Genomic DNA, 22471 nt, shown 5'->3' with positions numbered 1-22471 from the left:
CAACACACTTGCAGGGAAAATTAGAAATGCGAAGAGGCAAACGTGAGGTCATGTCTTGGGGAAACTCTTTAAGCGCAAAAGTCTTCATCTTCCCGCCCTCCCTTCTCAAAACTTCCGGCTGCGAGTGGATCGCTGTCTAACAAGTGGACAGCGTGTCTCTTCCGAGTTAGTCACACGGATGTTCCTATGGCTTTTTCTGTTTTATAGTCATCTAAAGTAGTTGCGTTCAATTTACGCTGCTTTGTACACCATGTTGACTCTTGGGTCAGGCAATAGTCAAGTAAAAATCTGTAAAACGTTCCACTGAGCTGCGGCTTTTACTCCCTCGGTTTTGTAGGGTTTCCTAGAGGCGGTGTACTTTTGTAAATGTTTATCAAATCGTGGTCATGCTAGCAAGTATTTTGAAAGTTGCATTCTGCCAGGGACCTAAAGAACTTTTTTATTCCAATACATCTTATATTGATTCTCATTATCTTGACTCTGATGAGTTAGGTTAGGGATATATACAGTAAAACTTTAATTAGATGAGAAGTTGCATCACAAAAAACATAAGGCCATGCGTTGAAGGGTAAGATATGGGAATAGATGGACTTTCAGTTGAAGTTTTTACAGTTTATTGGCTAGTGTATTAGTGTAATCAGGAAGTAAACCAGAATGCTAGTACGCTTTGTTTCATAAACACAACTGCTTCAATAATCTGATGTTACTGACGCTCTAGAAAATACCTGATGGTTTAGAACAAGGTTCCAGTTACTCTCAGAGGAGGAGGCACAGATTGTATTGACAAAAAGCCTGAATGAACCTACCTTTCCTTTTTGTCTTGAAAGAGAATTGAATAGAACTCCTAATTCTGGCTCCAAAATGAGGTGGTTTTACAAAGATTCTTTAAATTCAGTGTTGATGAATACTATATATTTTAAAATTATTTATTTTTGAGTATGTACGTAATCGTAATGTATAAGAATTTTAGAGCTGGTATACTTGTTTACATTTGTTTTCATTAACTTTTATGATCAAAACATTTTAAAAGACACCATATTTCTGCAAGTGTTAACTTACTAAGTAATTTTGCAGTTCAGTGAATTGCAAGATATTTTCATAACAATAGAAAGAATTAATCTCTATATTCATTTTTATCAAAACGTTTTCAGATGCTATCAACCTTTATTTGAAAAATACTGCTATTTAAATATGAACATTCTATACAAAAGACCAAAAAACCTATTTGAGAGAATGTGAAGCAAACATTATTACCTGTGTCTTCATAATATTCTGGGCACTTGCATGATATAATCCTCACAACTGCCCTACATGATAGAAGTTCTTGCTATTTTATATGTTAGGAAATCAATGCTCAAAGAAATTAAAGAATCTTTCCAAGGTCACATTGTTAACATATGACAGAAAGAAGTTTTGTCATTCTCTAAAATGTTTTTCCATCATGACAGCTACGCTTGACCACTTTTAGAACTTTGTATGTCTCTGAGATAACTTCAGTCCTATTGATTAATACTTGTAAGTTAGCCTATTAATACATTCCAGTTTCCTAGAATCTGTTCTGTGATTGATTAGCTGAATTAATTTGTTCTTTGTTCTCGGTAATGCATCGTTGCGTATCTTTTATATCACATTTACAAATGACATTATTGATCATACCATTTATAGTTCTAAAGAAGCTTTTCATTATAAAGAACCAGAATGTCAGTGAAGTCATAGGAGGAATACAAAGGCTAAACCATCTTTCAAAGAGTAGGTGATAGATGGAGTGTAGACAGGAAAATAGGCCCTGAGGCTTAATTGTTGATTCGCTGCATCTGCTGCTTATGAAACCTTGTGCCCTTGAGAAGTGGACAGTTTTCTGTTACGAGTCCCACATCCAGTTTTTAGCAGCATTCTTTCACTAATGCACAGAGAGGATTCCTCAGTCTCCTAAATGCCTCTTTGCCCAACTCTAGGAACCTGGCTCACCCCTCTAGAGAGAAGGAAGTAATGGAGCTGGAACCTGGGGCTGGACGAGGACTCCTTAAGGTGTCCAGGAGTAGGTGTAACTCTGCAGCACCCTCCGGGGCCTCCAGCCCGACTCAGGGATCTTTCCTTTCTCTCCCTGCACCTCCTCACTGAAGACACTTGGGCATGGGGAGGGAGCTTGTCGCACATGTAGATTTCAGTTTTATTCACAGTTCATAAGCACAGATGGGAACACATAAAAGACAAGATGCTAAAAGCCTTAAATCCATCTTCAGATTGCCTAGAGAAAAAGCCCTTTCTCTCAAAAAAAGGAAATTCATTGCAAAAGAAAGCAGGTTACTCAAATTTTCTCTTGTCCTCTGCTTGCTCCTGGCATTAGCCATGTTCTGCAACACTCTCCCCACCTCTCCATCCCTTAGCCCAGCACGAGGCCCCAACAACATATGTGCGCATACACTGAGACTGGGTGGAGATGCGGTGCAAAGGCAAAAAAATCGTTTTGGACTGCTTGGGAAACAGATTTGGAAGTCTCTGCTGTATAATTATTACAACTGAACAAACCAGTCTACCTCCCTTGCCCCTGCCAGCCTACTTGCTATTGTGTGTGTGTTTTTTTTTCAGTCAAATATACCTTTGAAACAGTTTAGCAGACTTAATAATGCCTTGCTGTTGGGGCATGTGCATTATTTAAAAGGTTCTGCTTTGAAAAAAAAGAAAAAAGAAACCCCTTTTTTCCCACTGATTCTAGTTCACGTGCTGGGCCATATTGTCATACCAGATGCATTTCATTTTCTGCAACACAGTTGGGAAAGATGCTTTCTCAACTTGTGTGCATATCAAAAATGTGCCAATTTTATGTATTCTGTCTTGATGAGTTACTAAAATTATACTTTGCTGGAATCAGAAAGTCCGTTAAAGAGTGAGGCATGAATATGTTGCATTTTTTAAGTATTTTAACAAAAGTTTGCAGTGTTTATGAATGCTAATCCTTTATTTTTTTCAAATTCATTTTGTTAAAATTGCTTTCCTAGAGGAGTAAAAATTATTTTGAAAAAAGTGAGTAAAATATTCAGGGTATGAAATGTTTCAGGATAGGAATGTTTCAAAACACACTAGGAAGAATATCCGTTCCTTGTGATAAAGTTTCTAAATTACATAGGAAAGCGCCAATAAAAAGTGGAAGGTACTTTCTAAGATTAAGTCTAGACATGAAGTAAATCTGGCTTTATTAATTATTTGATCTTTTAAAGAAAGTCTGTATCAAAAAGTTTAAAAAATGTGGTTTGTGTAATTTTTGCTATCTATTTTTCAGGTGTCTTTAATCTTACTTAAAATAGCATGACTTAGAAGGAAATGGCAACCCTCTCCAGTGTTCTTGCCTGGAGAATCCCAGGGACAGGGGAGCCTGGTGGGCTGCCGTCTATGGGGTCACACAGAGTCGGACACGACTGAAGTGACTTAGCAGCAGCAGACTTGGGGAAGGCACAAATTTTAAAAAGTAATGTAAATAATTAAAACTACTAAAATCCCCCTAATAATCTAAAAAATAAGCTCCTAGAAGGAGTGTTAGAAACTTTTCCAAAGCTTTTTCAAAGTGAAAGAGTGAGGGTGAGATCTCAGGACATTTGGGAGTAGGATGTACAGTTCAATGTGTGATTGCATTCTTAAAAAATATTGGCATCATCAGGTTATTCCAGAGAAAGGGCTAGATGGAAGGATAGCTTTGCTCTGGAGCGGAATTGTTTCCTATAACCTTCTATATCAGGTGTATCTGGTGAATTTGTGTAGAGCTATGGATCTTGTGGGCTTCCCTGATGCCTCAGAAGGTGAAGAATTTGCCTACAATGCAGAAGACCAGGGTTTGATCCCTGGGTTGGAAAGATCCCTGGGAGAAAGGAATCCTATCCACTCCAGTATTCTTGCTTAGAGAATCCCATGGACAGGCTGGTGCATGGGGGTTGCCAAGAGTCTGAAACGTCTGAGTGACTAACACACACACATACATATACAAGGATCTTGTATTTATAAATGCAGGTGTTATCAGGTATATGTTAATTGAGATGGGCTTGAAACCTGTCTCAATAAAGACTAGCAGTTGAGTGCTGTAATTATTTTTGAATGGTTTATTAAAGTTTGGCCGCTGCCACCATTGCAAGTAAATGGGTGCTGAAAAAAATCAACAGGGGCTTTGTTGGTCCTTTGATGTAAATTATTTTCCCTGCAGTGGGGGCAAAAGTAGCCTAAAATTAACCCAGGCAGTACTGGTGACATCACAGCTTCTTTAAATAGTAATGAAAAAATCTTATATAACTTTTGGCAAATATGTGCACACTATCATGAAAAAGTGAATAAATACTTTGAGGGATAAAGTAGGAGTAACAGGTTCGTAAAGAAAATAGGACAAATATTCCCTCTTGTTTTCTGTTGCTCCATCGTTTGGAAATAGGGGATGATTTCACAAAATTAAAGGTTAATAATATATATTTGGCACAAGGAAACATGTAGTATGATTTTTTCACTTATATCGATTATCAAAATGTTTGCCAACTCTAGGCTGATGATGAGTAAAGAGTATGTGTAGATAACATTGGAAGCGTTGATAAAATCTGCAGATTCAGAAGTTAGGATAATGGATTTTTAAGTTAAATCATAGTTATTTACAGCTTTATAGCAGACATCAATTTTAGAGTAGCAGAAATTAATTTTTTGAAATGTAAAATTTTTTGCTTTGACTTATTAATTTTCCTGGAAAACTTACTAAAAACTATATATTTCCCTGCCTCAATAAACCAAACATCCTAAATAAAACCTTTTCTTGATATCTGAGGGCCATTGTTTGAATACTGGCTTTTTTGGGGGAGGGGGTTGTTTTTTGTGAATGAAATAGATACTGTTTTAACTTGCTTTAGGTAATCTTGCTTGTTTCCATGAAAATCCAGTGCAAAGCATACCTATTTATGATAAGCTTATCTTCTTATAAAGTTCCTCAAGTCATTTTTTTTCACTTGTCAAATAAACTTTACTGTCTTTATTTGTGGATTTTATTGCTACCATTGAAACTATTATATTTTTGCCTGCACGGTGAGGTTTATGCGCTATCTTGATGTCTTTGTCATTATCAACTTTTCCTTCCAGTTTACACTGTTTTTTATAAGTCAGGTGTGAAAAGTAATTACTAAACCTTAACAATTCAAGATTGTATGCAAATATATTTCTCCCTCCAATGTATACCAGTTTCTTAGAATTTTTTTTTCAGCAAAATAGCAGGCCACAATTTCCCCAGTGTCTCCAAATATTCATATTCAATGTTAGTCTGAATGCAAGCAGCATGAAAACTTCATTTTCATTATAATGAGATTTAAAAGTCTCACATATTATGTTCTTGAGAGAACAATTTTCCTATGAAATCTCTTTTGAGATGTTTTACATCAGCCTTATTTCCCATTCTTTTTGGCCCTAGCGAATCTGGAAAATTATGGCACATGATAGATGGGACTCTGGACATTTTAGGATCAAGGCAAGCCTCCTAATCCTACAGATTTTATTTAGAGAGGCCCCTTCTGTATTAGCAATCGCACCTTATTTTGCACTGCTGGAATAGAATTTGGCAAGCCTTAGGACAGTGGACCTATGGAATCAACATTGTAAAATGGATTACCGTTTTATACTGTTATTTATACCATTACCATTTATTACCATTTTAAACCGTTGCTGAATGAATGAAGGGATGAATGGATGGGCTGGAGCTGTTCAGAGATAAGTTCTCTTGGAGAAGTTTCAAAATCACTTTTGTGTTGTAGAAAGATGTTCTTCTTGCCTTCTTGTTTCCAAGTCCTTTTATGGCTGGCAAACGTATTTGACACTCTCCTCTTCTCTCAGCTGCTGGATTGGCTTTTCTCAGCCTGTGCTTTAATTCTGGTTCATGTCTGAGGGCACAAGGGAGCATATGACCACCGTTGTGTGCTCACGTGGGGGATGGGGGAGTGATGTCTCCTCCTGAGGTGTCTGGCTCAGGGATGCGTTTCTTGTTGCTGGTCTCTGACCCCAGCTATCTGTTTTGCACCCCAGTCTCCTTGTCTGGCCTCTAAAATTACACCCCCACGTCTGGATCACTGACGCCTGTTGACCTGTCCTGCCTCATGATCTCTGAGTCTTGACCTCCCCTTGGATGTTAGCTTAAGATCGCTTTGCTGCCTGCTTCATTGCACTTCTCCTCAGCTCCATTTACTTTATTTTATTTTTTATTTTTTAATTTTATTTTATTTTTAAACTTTACAATATTGTATTAGTTTTGCCAAATATCGAAATAAATCCGCCACAGGTATACCTGTGTTCCCCATCCTGAACCCTCCTCCCTCCTCCCTCCCCATACCCTCCCTCTGGGTCGTCCCAGTGCACCAGCCCCAAGCATCCAGTATAATCCCGTCTTGATCAAGAATCCTCCCCTTATTAGCCTGACTCATTCTGCTGCCTCTTGAGGTGCCAAGTGTGTGAACTGGGGTTCAGATGGTCTGCCAGTTGCTTTTCATAGTGACCACCTGTCTAATGTTCAGCATATTTTTAGAACACCAAAGCCTCCTTCAGAACATCAGCATTGCCTGTCAACGGCTTCTGCCTATCAAGGGTGTTTCTTCCCTTGGAGGACTGAACCAGGGCTGTTCATTCATTGTCTCTCTGTCCCTGCTTACTCTTCTGTTTTCTAATTCTCACCCTGCCTGCTCCTTGACATCGTCCTGTCCTCCCTTATCCTTGGCCCTGCTTGTTTTCTCTTTCTCCTTAACATTTTCTCTATTTCTGATTGCAAGGCGATTTTTGTAACTAACCACTAACCATCTGGGGCTTTCCCAGTGGCTCAGTGGTAAAGAATCTGCCTGCAACGCAGGAGACGTGGGTTCAGTCCCTGGTTTGGGAAGATCCCCTGGAGAAGGAAATGGCAACTGAGTCCAGTATTCTTGCCTGGGAAAATCCTATGGATGGAGGAGGCTGGTGGGCTACAGTCCATGAGTCCGCAAAAGAGTCAGACACAACTTAGCAACTAAACAATACCAACCACAGAGACTAAGCATCTGGGGCTGCGCCATCCCATATGGCAGAGACACTTGGCTACTGAGCACTGGAGAAGTGGCTAGTTCATGTTGAGATGTGTGGAAAGTTAACGCGCACACCAGATTTTTGAAGCCTCAGCTCAAAGAAAAGGAGGTACCATATCTTACTACTAATTTCTTTTATCACTTGCGTGTTGAAAATAGTAACGTGGATATATTGGATTAAATAAAATATATTATTAAAGTTAGTTTTACCCATTTCTTTTCATTTAAAAAGTGTGGCTGCTGGAAAATTTTCAGTTGTGTGTGTGTGACACATTTTTATTTTATTGGACAGCAGTGATCTAGAGCATGTGTTCAAACTCCATTACCCACAGGGGCCATCAAAGTAAATGAGCACAGGAGGTTTGCTGGGGCGGGCAGTGAGTGAAAGAAGGCGCCAAGGGCTCCATTCCAGGGGCAGCTACTTCTCCCTCCGGCTGATGATTATCATTCAGTGAAAGAAGCAGTGCAGCCAGAGTTTCTCAGTTCTTTAACAGAAGCCAAAATAATCCGGATTTTTGTGTGTCGTCTCCAGAATCTCGCATTTTTGGCAAATAGTTCATTTTTTTTTTAACTGCAACACAGATCAAATAAAATATATCTCTGGGCTGAATTTAGCTATCAGCTTGAACTTCTGACTCAGAGAGCTCATGTTTGACTTTGCCTCTCCCTTCCTAGTGCCAGGAGAATGTTACCTGGATACAGTGGGTATCGATAATGTTTCACAGAATAGCAGCATCAGGAGTGGTGGGATGGAAGATGGAATGCAACAGGTGGAGGGGTGCGTGGAAAGAGGAGGGGGACAGGGAGGCAGGTCAAGCAGTTTGGCTCTTCCCAGGAGTAAAAGAAAGTGATGCTGAGAGCACAAGGACTGTGCTGGGAGGGGATCGTGGGCAGGCTGTTGGTTTTGCTTCCAATGGAGATAGAGAGGGAGAGGTTGACGTTAAAGGAGAAGATGGGTTAACTGATGGATGCAGTCCTTAAAGACACGGGTGGTGGGGCTGGGCCCAGAGAGCAGGGAAATGGTAGCGTCTGCAGAAGAGATGGTGCGGGTGTGGAGGCAAGTAAGGAGCAGGCTGGGTGGCAGTAATTTGAGGGTGCTCCTAGGTGAACACGTGCACTGTGAATTCAGGAAACGGGACGTCAGTAATGGGACTGCAGCCTAGGATGTTTGGAGGAGGGGGTATTGGGAAATGAAGGTGCAAATGAAGGTGTGGGAACTCTGAGGGTTGAGGAGAGAGTGTATCTAGGGCCCCAGAGGCATTTGAACAGGGAGACTTGAGTCTTGGAAGGATGAAGTCGGAGGCCAGAACAGTCCGTTAAAGCCTGAAGTTGGCGGGTGACTGACCCTGGGGAGGAGGACATGGACAGATTTTTAAGATCAGTGATGCATCTGGACCTTCGGGAAAAGGTAGAGTGAAAGGAATAAATCACAGCACATCCCTTCCTTATGTTTTTGATTTTTCCAGGTTCTGGTTCGAAATGCTTTTACTAAAAGGTATTTTCCTTTGGGAGGGAGAGGGAAGGTTGGGTTCTGAATTTGCATGTATGCAAATGGTTGAGGGTGCTGGGCCCCTGGGTGCCCAGTTGTCACTTATTTACTGTAATAACTCGGTCTTAAAAAAATTTTTTTTTAATTGTAGTTTAAAAAAATGGACAGGGAGGCCTAGCATGCTGTAGTCCATGGGGTCACAGAGTCGGACATGACTGAGCAACTGAATTGAACTGATTTATAGTGTTTTGTTAATTTCTGCTGTAAAACTGATTCAGTTATGTGTATGTTCTTTTTCATATTTTCCATTATGATTTATCACAAGATACTGAATATTATTTCCTGTGGTATACAGTAGGACCTTGCTGTTTATCCATTCTATATATACCAGATTGCTTCTGCTAACATCAGACTTTCAGTCCATCCCCCCCTCTTCCTTGGCAACTGCAAGCCTGTTCTCTATGTCTGTGAGTCTTTTTCTGTTTCATAGATAAGTTTATTTGTGTCATATTTTAGATTCCACATATAAGTGATACGTTATTTGTCTTTCTGGCTTAACTTCACTTACTGTTATAAACTCTAGGTCCATCCATGTTGGTGCAAATGGCGTTATTTCATTCTTTTTAATGTAAAAACTCATATTCTTGATAGTTATTTTGGATTCTTCTTGAGTAAAATAGTTATTTTCTCTGCAGTATTAGGTACTGAAAGCAGTGAGTGTTAATGAAACAAAGGACAAGACATATGTTTGTGTTTTAAAAAAAAAAAACAGATAAAACAAAAACCCCCTACATATTTTTGTTACACAGATTTTTATGGTGCCGGATGTAAAAGTGATTAAATATTTGGGGACATATATAATGCAAGGGTTTGGAATTGAAGGGCTTTGTTGGCATTTTTCTGTCTTAAGGCGCCATGCCTCAAATGTTGGGATGTGCATTCCCTGTCAGACACAAAATTGACCCACGCGTGAATACATGGTCAGTTTCTGAAAATTGCAACTTGATCTTCTCTCAGAATAGAAACAATATTCTATCTGGACCTTTAAGCCATATTTGACTCCTGTTCTTTTATTGAAATGTAAAATAGCTTTTGATAAAAGAAAATTTTGACATTTCTATAGTTGTTTTTGAATGATATTTTCCACACCAAACTAGAAGTCTGAGTGTTTTCCAAAATCTGTTTTGCAATTGAAATAGATTTTGGAGACGAGTTCTGTGTCGTTACAAAGCTGTTGCCAAAGCTCCCTGGAGGTGGGGACACTCTAGATCTCTGTGCCCCGCTGTCTCTGAGGGCAGTCATGAACTGTGGCTCCCTCTCCTTTCTATGCCTCCCTCAACTTTCAAAACGTCTCCGAGGTGAGGGGCAGTGCCTCGCGTATGTGCTGTTTCAACTCAGTGGTTTCAAGCAAACCAACACTGACTTCAGCACTTCGGCCATCACCCCAGCACCTCTCTGCTCCCTTTGGCCCCTAGGTAGCCTGCATTTACATTAGCCTCAGCTCAGTTCAGGTCAGTCGCTCAGTTGTGTCAGACTCTTTGCGATCCCATGGGCTGCAGCACGCCAGGCCTCCCTGTCAATCACCAACTCCCGGAGCTTACTCAAACTGATGTCCATTGAGTCGGTGATGCCATCCAACCATCTCATCCTCTGTCGTCCCCTTCTCCTCCTGTCTTCAATCTTTCCCAGCATCAGGGTCTTTTCCAGTAAGTCAGCTCTTCACATCAGGTGGCCAAAGTTTTGGAGTTTCAGCATCAGTCCTTCCCATGAATATTCAGGACTGATTTGCTTTAGGATGGACTGGTTGGATCGCCTCAGGCTGCTGCTTTTTTGACTTCCTGCCCTGCTCATGGGGAGTCAGCTAAGTGAGAATGAGGGGAATATGCAAAGATGGGATGAGAACCACATTGTCAGTTTCCGAGATGCCCCACTCCCTCTGCCTCTTTTCAAGGAGATTGGGGTTTGTAAAATTTTCTTAATCTATTCTTTTCTACCTGACATTTTCATTTCCTCCAGCTCCAGCAGTTTTCTCCTTGGCTAGATGCTAGAATACGAGGAAGATCTGTATGGACTTCGCCATGCATGGGTCTTTGTATATCTTGCATCTGTGTGTCTCTGTTACAGAAATAACCAGGTGGTATATTTTTTGGGTCTTGGCTCTTCATTCACTGCCCTCCTGCAATTTGCCTTTCAGCTATTTCACTTGTCCTTCTGGGAACTGAGCAGAGAAAATAAAGTCGAGCATTTTTTTTTAATAATATTTTTTTTTCACAGTGAAGTTTAAATGATTGGTTCCTATAGTTTTTTGATATTTTGTGTTACTTCGACATATGTTGTATACACACACACACATACATACATATGCCTTCACCTAGTATGGTTTGTACACATGTCTATTCTTTCACATACATTGTATTTCCCCCTGGAGTCAAAGATAAGCAGAGGAACTCTGAAATTCTTCCACTGAAGTTAATCTGATGATACTAAGGTTCAGTGATAACATAGTCTTTATAAATGGTCTAAGTTCATTTAGTATGAGTAGGTGTACAATAACCAGCTCAACCAAAGGGAAAAAAAAAGACATCGAGCAGACACTTGTGGTTTCCTGGGCTTCTCAGGTGGTTCAGTGGTAAAGAATCCACCTGCCAAACAGGAGACTCTGGTTTGATCCCCGGGTTGGGAAGATTCCCTAGAAGGGAATGGCAACACACTTCAGTATTCCTGCCTGGAAAATCCCATGGACAGAGGAGCCTGGCAGGCTACAGTCCTTGGGGTCTTAAGAGTCAGACACACGCCTGGTGTTCTACAAAGGGGATGAGTAATCTTCTGTTGAACTTAATTGTATAAGGAATGCCTTTTCTTCAATAGAGTAATCTTTCTTCTGTAAATATCCATCTTATTTACAGCCACCATGGAAGAGAGGTCACTGAATTATTTCCTTCATCTTTTGAAACCTAGATCTCACAAATACCTAAGATTTATCATTAGTATTTTCAAGCTTAGCTTGTCTTTATTCTCATAAAGTGATCCTCACAGATTAAAAAAAAAAAAAAAGGTGAGCTACTTTATTGATACAGTTCATCTTTTAATTAGAGAAGAATGATAACCTTTAGGGTCGTAAAGATGTATTCTCATAATTACAGAAAGCTCATTTTTTGAAATCACCTGAAAAAGAGAGTTGGAGAGTAATTAAATTAGGAATAAATGGATCTGGGACAGCAGAGCTTTTGTTTGTGTTAAAGGATATTTTATTTTTTGTTAATGCTTTTTGTTAATGATTCTCAACGGCTCTTTTTATAACATAATCCTCTTAGTTATATCTGGATGGCATTTTGAGTGCTGTATTTTGTAAGTGCCTGGTCCATATTTTAAAATCTAGTTGTTTTTTCTTTCTAGGAGTCGAAGTCTAACTTGAGTTTCAAGCAACTACAGAAATTGGGTTTGTATTTGATGCTAGAACTTTGCACTAGATTCGTGTGAACTTGTTTTGAATAAGCCTCTGACCTTTTTCGTGGTTGTATCTATTGTGACAGGGCTTGACCTTTACCCCCGCCTTTGAATTAAATTTTTGTTAAATCACAGTGCACATTCCGCCTTCTGAAGTTGGGCTATGTGAGGCTGAGCATGCTGATGGTGGTCCTCCTATGGCCACCCTGAGCTGGGCTCTCTTGGCTAAATTGTACCATCTCACCTTTGACCTGAGGCCAACCAGTTCCTGGGTCCTCTTACCCCTATTTTATTATTTTATTTTGTTTTATCATTTTATTTTTCTTCCAGTTTAATTGAGGTATAATTGACATATAGCACTGTATAAGTTTAAGTTGTACAGCATAATGGTTTAGGTATGTCATGAAGTCTGCCATTCCTTCAGCAACAGTCCAGTCAGTGAGTCCAGGTCTCAGTATTGCTTTGGAGGGACAGCTGGAGGGATGTGCCAGTTATTAGTCAGAGAGAAGAATCTAAAAAGATACAAGGAGTAGGCGTGGGTTAGTTTATTTGCGGGCTCAGTTCCAAAAGCTCATAAATGAATATATTTCAGATCTTGTGTGTTCTGTACGTGTCTCTTGACTTCAATCATGTTGTTAAACTCCTGTGAAAATAAAGCTGTGCATCCTGCAGTTAGTCTAGGTGTTAGGATCTCTGGACAGGAAAACAAATTGTTCTCAGAGCATCTAGTCCTTTGTGAATCTACCTAGTGGGATGTATGCCTTAAATAAGGAAAAGCAAGATGGTTCTTGCCTTATGGTACATCCAGTGGAATTGATAAAACTTTTAATGTTTCTTGATTAATGACAATAACAGCAGTACAATCGTAGTCTTGTGCCTGTTACTGTTTCACAGACGTTACTTCATAATCTTCTTGACAGGAAGGAACACAGATTCTTAGTCTCATGTTTTATAGATGGATCAATGGAGGCCCAGAAAGGGTGGAGAGTTGCTTGAGGTCGCGCAGCTGGTGAGTGGCGGAGCTGGGATTTTGTCCCTAAGTGACTGGCTCCAAATCCCTAATTGCTGTGTTCCCTGGTTGTCCTCAACCCTGAAGAGCTGCTCCATCTGCTTGTCATGCAGTTCTTTCCAGGTGTCTTGGAGTAGGGGAAAGATTTGGTTAGAATGTTCTAGGTAATGAACCAGCCCCAAATATACAAGTGTTGCTGAAAGGTCTCCTTCCAATCCAGTAACCCGTGAATTTGGTAACTCATCCCTCCTCTTTTTCTCTCTCCCTTCCTCACATATTTATGAAATTGTTACACTGTGGTAGACATAGTATCTTTTAAAACCTTGATGAAAGATCAATTCTTATAGACCTTATGATCTAGTAGGAGAAACTTTCATTAAGTTAAAAAAATACATACATAATTATCAATTGCAGTTAACACATTCAGAGGAGTAGAGAGATACACTGAACTACAAGAATGAATTGCAAGAGGTCCCAACCTAATCATGCAGGAAGGAGAGAGGCAGGAAGACTTTCCTGAAGAAGTGACACAGAGTAGTATGAAATGCAAAGAACGAACAGAAGTTGGCCAGGTTCCTGAGGAGAGGAAATAAGGGAGGTGGTGGATAGTTCTGGGCGGAGGAAACCACAGCAGAAGGAGCTTAGAGGAAGATTGTGTGGGCAGTCAGAATTTGGTTAGTAAGAGGGAAAGCAAGGGAGGATGGGTCTGGAGTGGTTGGCAGGGGCCAGGTTATACATGGTCTTTTGCCCATGTAGAGATTGTGGACTTTAAGTTCTAAAGCAGTATTAAGAGCCCGGATGCTTGGCCATGAAGAGAAGAACCACCTTCGGGAAAGTTCTTGACGAGGGTCTTTGCTTTGCTGCTGTGTGTAAGACCACGTGGCTCTCAGAGTTGTTTTGTAATGTGGTAGAGAAGTGCGTTCGGAGAAGGCAATGGCAAGCCACTCCAGTACTCTTGCCTAGAAAATCCCTTGGATGGAGGAGCCTGGTAGGCTGCAGTCCATGGGGTTGCTAGGAGTTGGAGACGACTAAGCGACTTCACTTTCACTTTCACGCAATGGAGAAGGAAATGGCAACCCACTCCAGTGTTCTTGCCTGGAGAATCCCAGGGACGGGAGAGCCTGGTGGGCTGCCATCTATGGGGTGGCACAGAGTCAGACACGACTGAAGCGACTTAGCAGTAGCAGCAGAGAAGTGCATTGAAAAGCAATGGCACCCCACTCCAGTACTCTTGCCTGGAAAATCCCATGGACAGAGGAGCCTGGTAGGCTGCAGTCCACGGGGTCACTAAGAGTCAGGCACGACTGAAGCGACTTAGCAGCAGCAGCAGCAGAGAAGTGCGTTGGGACTACCTTTCTCTACTATTAGATAATGGTATTTTTTAAATGTCTGTAATAAATGGAAACAGCAAGTGGATGAAAATATTTTCCCCTCTGGCAAAAGACAATATTTCGCTTTTCCTTATTTTACTTGAGCGCTACTGAAAGGTAAACAGAAGTAGGAAATGCAGTCTGACCTGCTCCTGTCAGTACTCAGGGGAGAGATTCTGTTTTGATGGCACATCTCAGAGCCGACGCAGGGATGAAGATGAGAGGAAACCTGGTGACGCAGGTGTTCCAGCTCTAATTTATGGAGAACATCGTTTTTATGAGCTTCCAGTTTCTCCCCTGATGTCCGAGCGGGGAAAGCATGGGCTTTGGAAAGGAGTTCTGTGAGGAGGTGTTCATTTCAAAGTCTGTATTTGTTAACATAATCATGGGGCGATTAGGAAGATTGCTTATTGAACATGGTGAAGGAGATTTAAGTTTTGGTTTCCTATATACTTTTTAAGATCAATATTGTCACATATAGCCAATATCCACATTTGTGAAACAGATTTGCAGTCGTGCCTAAGCAGGAAGGAAGGTTTAAAGTATGTAAAAACTCACCACTTATTATATAGAGAATGTTAGCGTAGGAAAAGAAAGGAAATCTAAGAATTCCTTAGCAAGACTGTTGTCTTTCAAAGTTGAATCAAAGCTGACACGGCAGCATAAGGCAGCCAGCCTGCCACTCTGAAAACTTAGGGTATGGATCTAGCATGTCCACAGGTGTGAGTGCTCAGAAATTGGACTAAGCCCCACCCAAGGCAGGCCTGCCAGTCTGTTCTTTGACGTCGCCAGCCAACCACTGTCATGACCCCCCCTCAGGCAACATGGGCTTCCCCGAGGACCCAAGCATTACTGCCGTCTGGCATAAGAAATGGCATCTAGTAAAAACTTTCAATTATATGAGCCATACCCAACTCAGGAGTGTCAAGACCTTGCATATTCTTTACCTGTCATAATGGAAAAATGTAATATGGCTTCTTTTTTTGTTGTTGTTCTTTATGTAGCATTTTACTGGAGTCATAACCAAGTCAGCACTATTAAACAACAAAGGAATTTAACATTAATTCTCATTGTGTTTGGGGATCATAAAACCTTTCCAAAAAGCTACTGCAAGTTGTGGCTTCTCTTTGTAGAGAAACACAGTGGTATACATGCTTCACCTTCGAGCAGGGAGGTCCATAATTTCCAGTCCATGGTCTCCAGAGCCCTCAGTTATTGCCCTTGGGATAAAGGGAAGACTCAGTGATAAGGCTCAGGAAATAAGATGGCCGAATAGCACTACTAAAAGTAAAAACTCACGTCTCTGAATTTTCAGCCATGACCTTGTTTATTTATTTATTTCAGAACCTTGCAGGGGACATAGGTTGATTTTTAAAAGGAAACAGCTCTCCTGGGGGAGAAGTACAGATGTGCCCAGAAATAAGAAGTCAGTCGTGCCCTGCAGCATTTCTTGAAGAGGCCGGTGTACAGTTAGAGCTCTAACTGGGTCATGACCGGGGTTAATATTGGGTGCTGTTTTCTGGAAGTCTCCCTTGCATGGAGACTCTCCTTTGGGACTGAACCACTGAGAAGTAAGATTCTATTACCAGAGAGTGTGATATGAAATAGAAGCTTCCTCTGATTCTCCTCTTCAGTGGATGGTGGTTGCTGATTATTTGCTACATCACAGGGCTCTGTTCTAGATTCTGGGGACGCAGGCCCCCACCCTCCAGAGACTTTCCCTCTTAGTTGGGGAGAGAGTAAATGTATACAGAAGATAAATGTCACTACCAGCTAGCATTATCATTGTTTAAGGAAATAAAACCATGGGAATTCCTTTACTCAGGAGATAAATACAGAGGCTTAATTACCTCCTTGTAGCAGCTGTTGCAGAGAAAGCGATAGCACCCCACTCCAGTACTCTTGCCTGGAAAATCCCATGGACGGAGGAGGCTGGTGGGCTGCAGTCCATGGGGTCGCGAAGAGTCAGACGCGACTGAGCAAATTCCCTTTCACTTTTCAGTTTCATGCTTTGGAGAAGGAAATGGCAACCCACTCCAGTGTTCTTGCCTGGAGAATCCCAGGGACGGGGGAACTTGGTGGGCTGCTGCCTATGGGGTCGCACAGAGTCGGACACGACTGAAGCGACTTAGCAGCAGCAGCAGCTGTTGGGACAGTCTTTGTGATTTGCACCAGCAGTAGCGTCAGTGGCATCACCGATTCGATGGACAGAAGTTTGAATAAACTCTGGGAGTTGGTGATGGACATGGAGGCCTGGCGTGCTGCAGTCCATGGGGTCTCAAAGAGTCAGACACGACTGAGCAACTGAACTGAACTGAAGCATCAGTAGACTTGTCCTGTCAGCTCTCTCTGCTTTTTTTCTCTCAGTGATTCCATGGCTGTCTAATGTGCTAAAAAAAAAAAAGGTAGAGAGTGCTATGTAGAGTCATTTTGAAGAAAGAGCTTTGTTCAAGTGGGAGGGTGATTCTTGAACCTGTGAATTGGATGATTCCAAGGGATGTGGATCTGCTTGCACTCTAGACTTGACAAACTGAAGCACAGTAACTCCCTTTAAGGGCTTCCCTGGTGGCTCAGATGGTAAAGAGTCTGCCTGCAGTGTGAGAGACCTGGGTTCAATCCCTGGGTCAAGAAGGTCCCCTGGAGAAGGAAACAGCACCCCACTCTAGTATTCTGGCCTGGAAAATCCCATGGACAGGGGAGCCTGGCGGGCTACAGTCCATGGGGTCACAAAGAGTTGGATACAACTGAGTGACTTCACTTTCTTTCTTTCTCTTTTTACTCCCTTTAAAGTCAACCAGCCACCCACAGGTTGGACTCAGAGCTCCTTGTCTGGAAGACTGTCCACTTGGGGCAAGCAGCCTTTGGGAAGGAAGGCAGGCGGGGCAGGGGGTGAAATGTGAAGACTTGGAGAACTGGTGGCTGGTGGACCGGGAGCCAGGAGACGTGGCTGCTGCTGGCTCCGTGGGTCCTGCTGGGCGGGCCAAGCTCGGGCACTGTGGTTCCCCTCACTGTAGTTTGAGGAGAGCTGGGTAGGAATGGAGGTGTCTAGTGGGGCAGATGAAGCACGGGCATCAGGGACTCCTGCCTTGTGACGGAGCTCACCTCCTCCTGGATGTGGCTTCAAGGGAGAGTGTCTTTGCTCTCATACCTGGGAGAACCCCAGGGCAGCCTGGATCCAGAGCCTCAGAAGCAATGCCATCAGAGCTCTGTCTCTGCCCTTCTGTCCTTCTTTCTCCTCTTCCCTCAGAAGTGCTTGACCCTGGGCAGCTTCTCCCTCAGGTAGGTCCTCTCTACCTGGTGGCCCCAGCAGCTCTTGGATCCGTCCTCTTCACAGTTCTTGGGGGTGAGTCTCATGGGAATGATTTGGATCCTCACTCTGCCTACTGTGGCCAGGAGGTGAGGGGGCTTAGCAAGCTCGTGTGTGTATCCTTGGAGCTCAGGACTTGAGGACATCCAGCCTAAATAATGTGGACTGGGAGGGGGAGGGAGGTGGGTCCTTAAAGGCAATCAGGTTGGTATACTTAGGCAAAAAGTTCCCATGTCCACATGGATGCAGTCAATAATCAGTAGTTGGGAAGATAGGTGATCAGCCATCCAGAAAATCTGTGAGTGGCTGGATCCAGTTCCTGGTTTGGTACGCAGGGTCCCCTCCATTTCTGCAGGGGGAGACTTTTTTTTTTCCTGTATTTTTAAGATAAAAGGAGCATAGAGTACAGAATGAAAGTGTATAGTAAGTAGGTTCTTTTTTTTTTATGTCAGCTTTCTTGAATGAGTTGTACTATGTAAAACTATAGTAACAAGATGACTAGTTTTAAAGTCAACCGTGCTATAAACGATAGCACCCGAATTAACCTAAAGGGTGTCTTATTCATTGAGTTGTAGAATTTTGGAAAAGGACCTATAACACATGCATTATATAGATACATACTGATACTTGGGTGATGAATACACTGAAGAAGTTAAGATAATATCCTCTCCTCCATTTATCAGAACCTAGAATGTTAACAGTTCCTGATCCACACCTCTCTATGAAGCAGTTTCATTTATAAAAATATGCTTTAGTGGTATTCAGCCAGTGCTGCCTTAGTTTCTCCTATTGTCCCTGCTATCATACTAATAGAAAAAAAAAAAACAAAAACCTTTGCTTTTAGGGGATCTGTGGTTTGAGTACAAAGGAAGAGGAAGAAAATGGTATAAAAAAGAATGGTTTAGGTGAGCTGCCTGCCCCTGCCCCAGAGACCACACTGGTTGACTTTGCCAAGGCAGAGAGAGGACCAGGACTTCCACTGAGCTGTGGAAGATACTCAGCTCTTCAAACCCCACATTTTTCTTCTGTAAAACTAGGGGAATAATATACCTACCCACTGGTGCTGTTTAGAGGGTCCAGTGAACCAGTGTCAGTTCCTGGCATCATGGATGCTCCATATATACTCATTATCTCTCATACTCCCCCACCCCCTGTCATTACTGCCGTTACAAGGGCCTGGGAAACTACAGCGTTCTCCGTCCATCATAACTTCATGCTCCTAGAACTTGGGGTGGATATTCTATTGCTGTGGTAGGAGGACCCGTTTGGCAACCAGCCTCCATTTATGACATTGCTTTCCTGGGCAAATAAAGGTGGTAAACTGCTTTCTAATGAACTTTTGGAACCTCACCAGTTTAGGAAGCCAGAGGTTGCTTGCACTTCACTGATAGTATTTTCAAAATGGTCAGCCTTCTTGTACTTGTAAATTTCCCTTCACCATGTCTTAAGTAGAATGTCTCAGATAAGGTCACTTTGGGTCTCTGCCTAACATCACATACTATCTGCCTTACACATAGTAGATATTCCACAAATGCGAAATCAAATTGAATAATTAACATCGTTTTTATATTAAGTGAAGAAGAACCTTTAATTTTTAGAGTACTAGGAGAGTAATCAGGGATAGATTTCATGGTATGACATAAGTGAGCTTTATTTGTAAATTTTCTGACATTTACTGATTGGCTTGCTCATTCATTTTATAAAAATAATATCTGAAATAGCATATTAGCTGTCAGCTTGTAAAAAACTCAGCGTATCTCTATTAATTTCCTAATATCTGTATGGTGGGCTTACCTGGTGGTTCAGATGGTAAAGTCTGCCTGCAGTGCAGGAGACCCAGGTTCGATCCCTGGGTCAGGAAGATACGCTGGAGAAGGAAATGACAACCCACTCCAGGATTCTTGCCTGGAAAATCCCCTGGACAGAGGAGCATGGCAGGCTACTGTCCATGGGGTTGCAAAGAGTCGGACACAACTGAGCGACTTCACTTTAATCAGTATGGTACTGAACTGAACTTTTTCAAATAGATTTCATAAATCTAAAACTCTGTTCTGAAAGAAAGGACTTAGTCAACATGTTTTAAGTTTTCCAATTCAGAACAATTATATAAAACCTGTAACAAGCAAATGAACCCTTCCTAGGAAAACTGATGTGGACTTCCGTTAGTAAAATCATCAGTTTTTCTATTAAGCTACTTTTTAATTCTCCTGAGAAGAATAAAAACATGGTTTTTCACACAACCATGTTTGCAGGTTTATGGGGATTTCTTTTTTCAAGGTTACACTGAAATAATCAGTTTCACAAACAGATATTCTAAAGTGATTTCTAATCTTTCTAAGCACATAGCTATCCACATAGACCATTCTTAGATTTTTGTCCTAGGAACTGATTTAGGCATCTTTATTTTGAATTTTTTGTGTAATTTCCTTTCACTTCCTAAAAGTTAGTGTGATGTTTAAAACTAGTGACGCTTTTGGTACCATTTAAAGGTATCTTACAGAGTGCCTCCCTAGGCATGTGCTGCTGCTGCTACATCACTTCAGTCGTGTCTGACTCTGTGCGACCCCATAGATGGCAGCCCACCAGGCTCCCCCGTCCCTGGGATTCTCCAGGCAAGAACACTGGAGTGGGTTGCCATTTCCTCCTCCAAGTGCCTAAATTCCTCAGCCCTTTCACATCTGAGATGAACTGTGTTCTTTCAGAAGTCTCCTTGATTGAAAAGTGTTTCTAAGGATTGTGGAGTCCATTTTTAAGAGCTAAATCCTCCTAAGATCAACTGGTGGGAGTGGACAGGACTTAATGAGGACAGATCCATGGTGGAAACTTTGGTCCTCCCTAATCGCTTCGTTTAGTGATGTGTCCATCCCTGGGCAGCGAAGGCAGTAGACTGTGATGGCCTCTTCACTGTGTCCCTCACCCGGCATTGCCCTCTACCTACAGGGGACTTCCCCCTTCAGTGGGCTGCTTGGAACCAGTGACTGCGTGATGAGGGGATTTAGAGGCCCGACCCAGGACATCTCTGCAGTTCCAGCTCCAGGAGTCCCTGCAGTTTGTGGCAGCCTCCATTTAAGCCACATCGTGGGTCACCTTCTCCCTCTGCTCAGTCCTGCCCCCTTGCTTCCTTACACATGTATCTCCCTAGGCACTCCCCTGACCCTCATAAACCGTCTGCAGGCATCTCTGTATTGCAGAGAGTATTTCCAGGGAAGTCAATCAGACAGACATCACTGTCGACTTTTCTAGTAATCTTTTAAGTTTTAGGAACAAATAAGTAGATGTCATGGAAGCAGTGGTAAATTTTGGGGACAATCAAGAGAAGTTTTGCTGGAGAGATAACACTGAAGCTTAAGATAACATCTATGGAAGGATAAAGAAACACAGAAGATGGCACTAGAGGGCAGTGAAGTTAAATGGAGATTGAAAATACTACCCCAAATCATTTATTATAGATTAAAATTTTTAAGTTTTTAAATAAGTATTTTTTTCTAAAAAAATTCACCATATAAAATATGGGAGGAATCTTTTTTATAGTCACATTGTGTCCTGGAGGTTCAAGTGCCGCGAAAAATTAGTGTAAAGTACATATTAGTATAAACTTACTGTTCATATACCATCTGGTTATAAAGATCAGGACATTGTTTTTAGCTGTCAAATGTAAGAATTCTGTGAATTAGCTTTTCCTTTATTATGTATCAGAGTATAAGGTCTTAAGGTGGTTGAATGCCTCCCTAATAGTATTACACATTTTCCTGGTGCATAGCATCTTACTGCTTTTTAGGTGTGAAGTTGTGTCTGACTCTTTTGCAACCCCATGGACAGGCTTCTCTGACCAGGGGATCTTCCTGACCCAGGGATCAAACCCTTGTCTCCTGTATTGCAGGTGAATTCTTTACCACTGAACCATGTATTCAGATGTTTATTGAATGAGTATATGAATCAGTGAATAAGGCTGAGAGTTGAATGCAAATTCTGGATGTTTTCCTTACTGTTTAGAGGAATGGAGCTTCAGAAAAGTTGCAGTTTAATGTGACTTCTGATGCTTTTAACGATTGTTGTGGTTAAAGCCACTGTGTTGACTTTTAAAAAAGTAGATTGAACTTCCAGGAATCTACTGTTAGGACATAATAAAAAGAATTAATCAAATACGTGGGAAGGCGCCAAGATGGCAGAGGAGTAGGACGGGGAAAACACTTTCTCCCCCACAAATTCATCAAAAGAGCAGTTAAACGTCGAGTAAATTCCACAAAACAACTTCTGAATGCCGGCAGAGGACATCAGGCACCCAGAAAAGCAACCCAACTCCTCGAAAGGAGGTAGGAAAAAATATTAAAGACAATAAAAGAGACAAAAGAGGGAGGGACGGAGTTCCGTCCCGGGAAGGGAGTCTTAAAAACAGAGAAGTTTCCAAACACCAGGAAACCTTCTCACTGCCGAATCCGTGCCGAGCTTTGGAAGCACAGAGGACAACATAACAGGGAGAAAAAATAAATAAACAATTAAAACTCGCAGATTGCGAGCCCTAGGGTAACTCCTCCAGCGGAGAAGCAGCGCAGACGCCTGCATCCGCCATTAGCAAGCGGGGGCTGGGCAGGGAGGCGCGGCGCGGGCTGCATCGCTGAGAGTAAGAATCTGGCCTGAATACCCTGAGCACTATCTGAGCAAAATAATTTGGGCTAGCAAACCAGACTGCGGGATATCTACCATGCGAAAAGCCAGCCCTAACCTAAGACACCGCCAGCCCGCGCACGGAACAAAGGACTAAACAGAGGTAGCCGGCTGCAAACCTTCCCC

General features: G+C 41.9%; 1 protein-coding gene across 1 annotated transcript in view; it reads left to right on the top strand.

The window, feature by feature from the left end:
- Positions 1-22471, top strand: part of MCTP1 (multiple C2 domains, transmembrane 1) — a 563225-nt gene that overhangs the window by 877 nt on the left and 539877 nt on the right. The gene's annotated exons all lie outside the window — the stretch shown is intronic.

Source organism: Bison bison, unplaced genomic scaffold (genome assembly GCF_000754665.1).
Source record: "Bison bison bison isolate TAMUID 2011002044 unplaced genomic scaffold, Bison_UMD1.0 scf7180017864533, whole genome shotgun sequence".
Lineage (NCBI taxonomy): Eukaryota > Metazoa > Chordata > Mammalia > Artiodactyla > Bovidae > Bison > Bison bison.
Note: the sequence above shows the minus strand (reverse complement) of the source record. Positions and strands in the feature narration are given on the sequence as shown.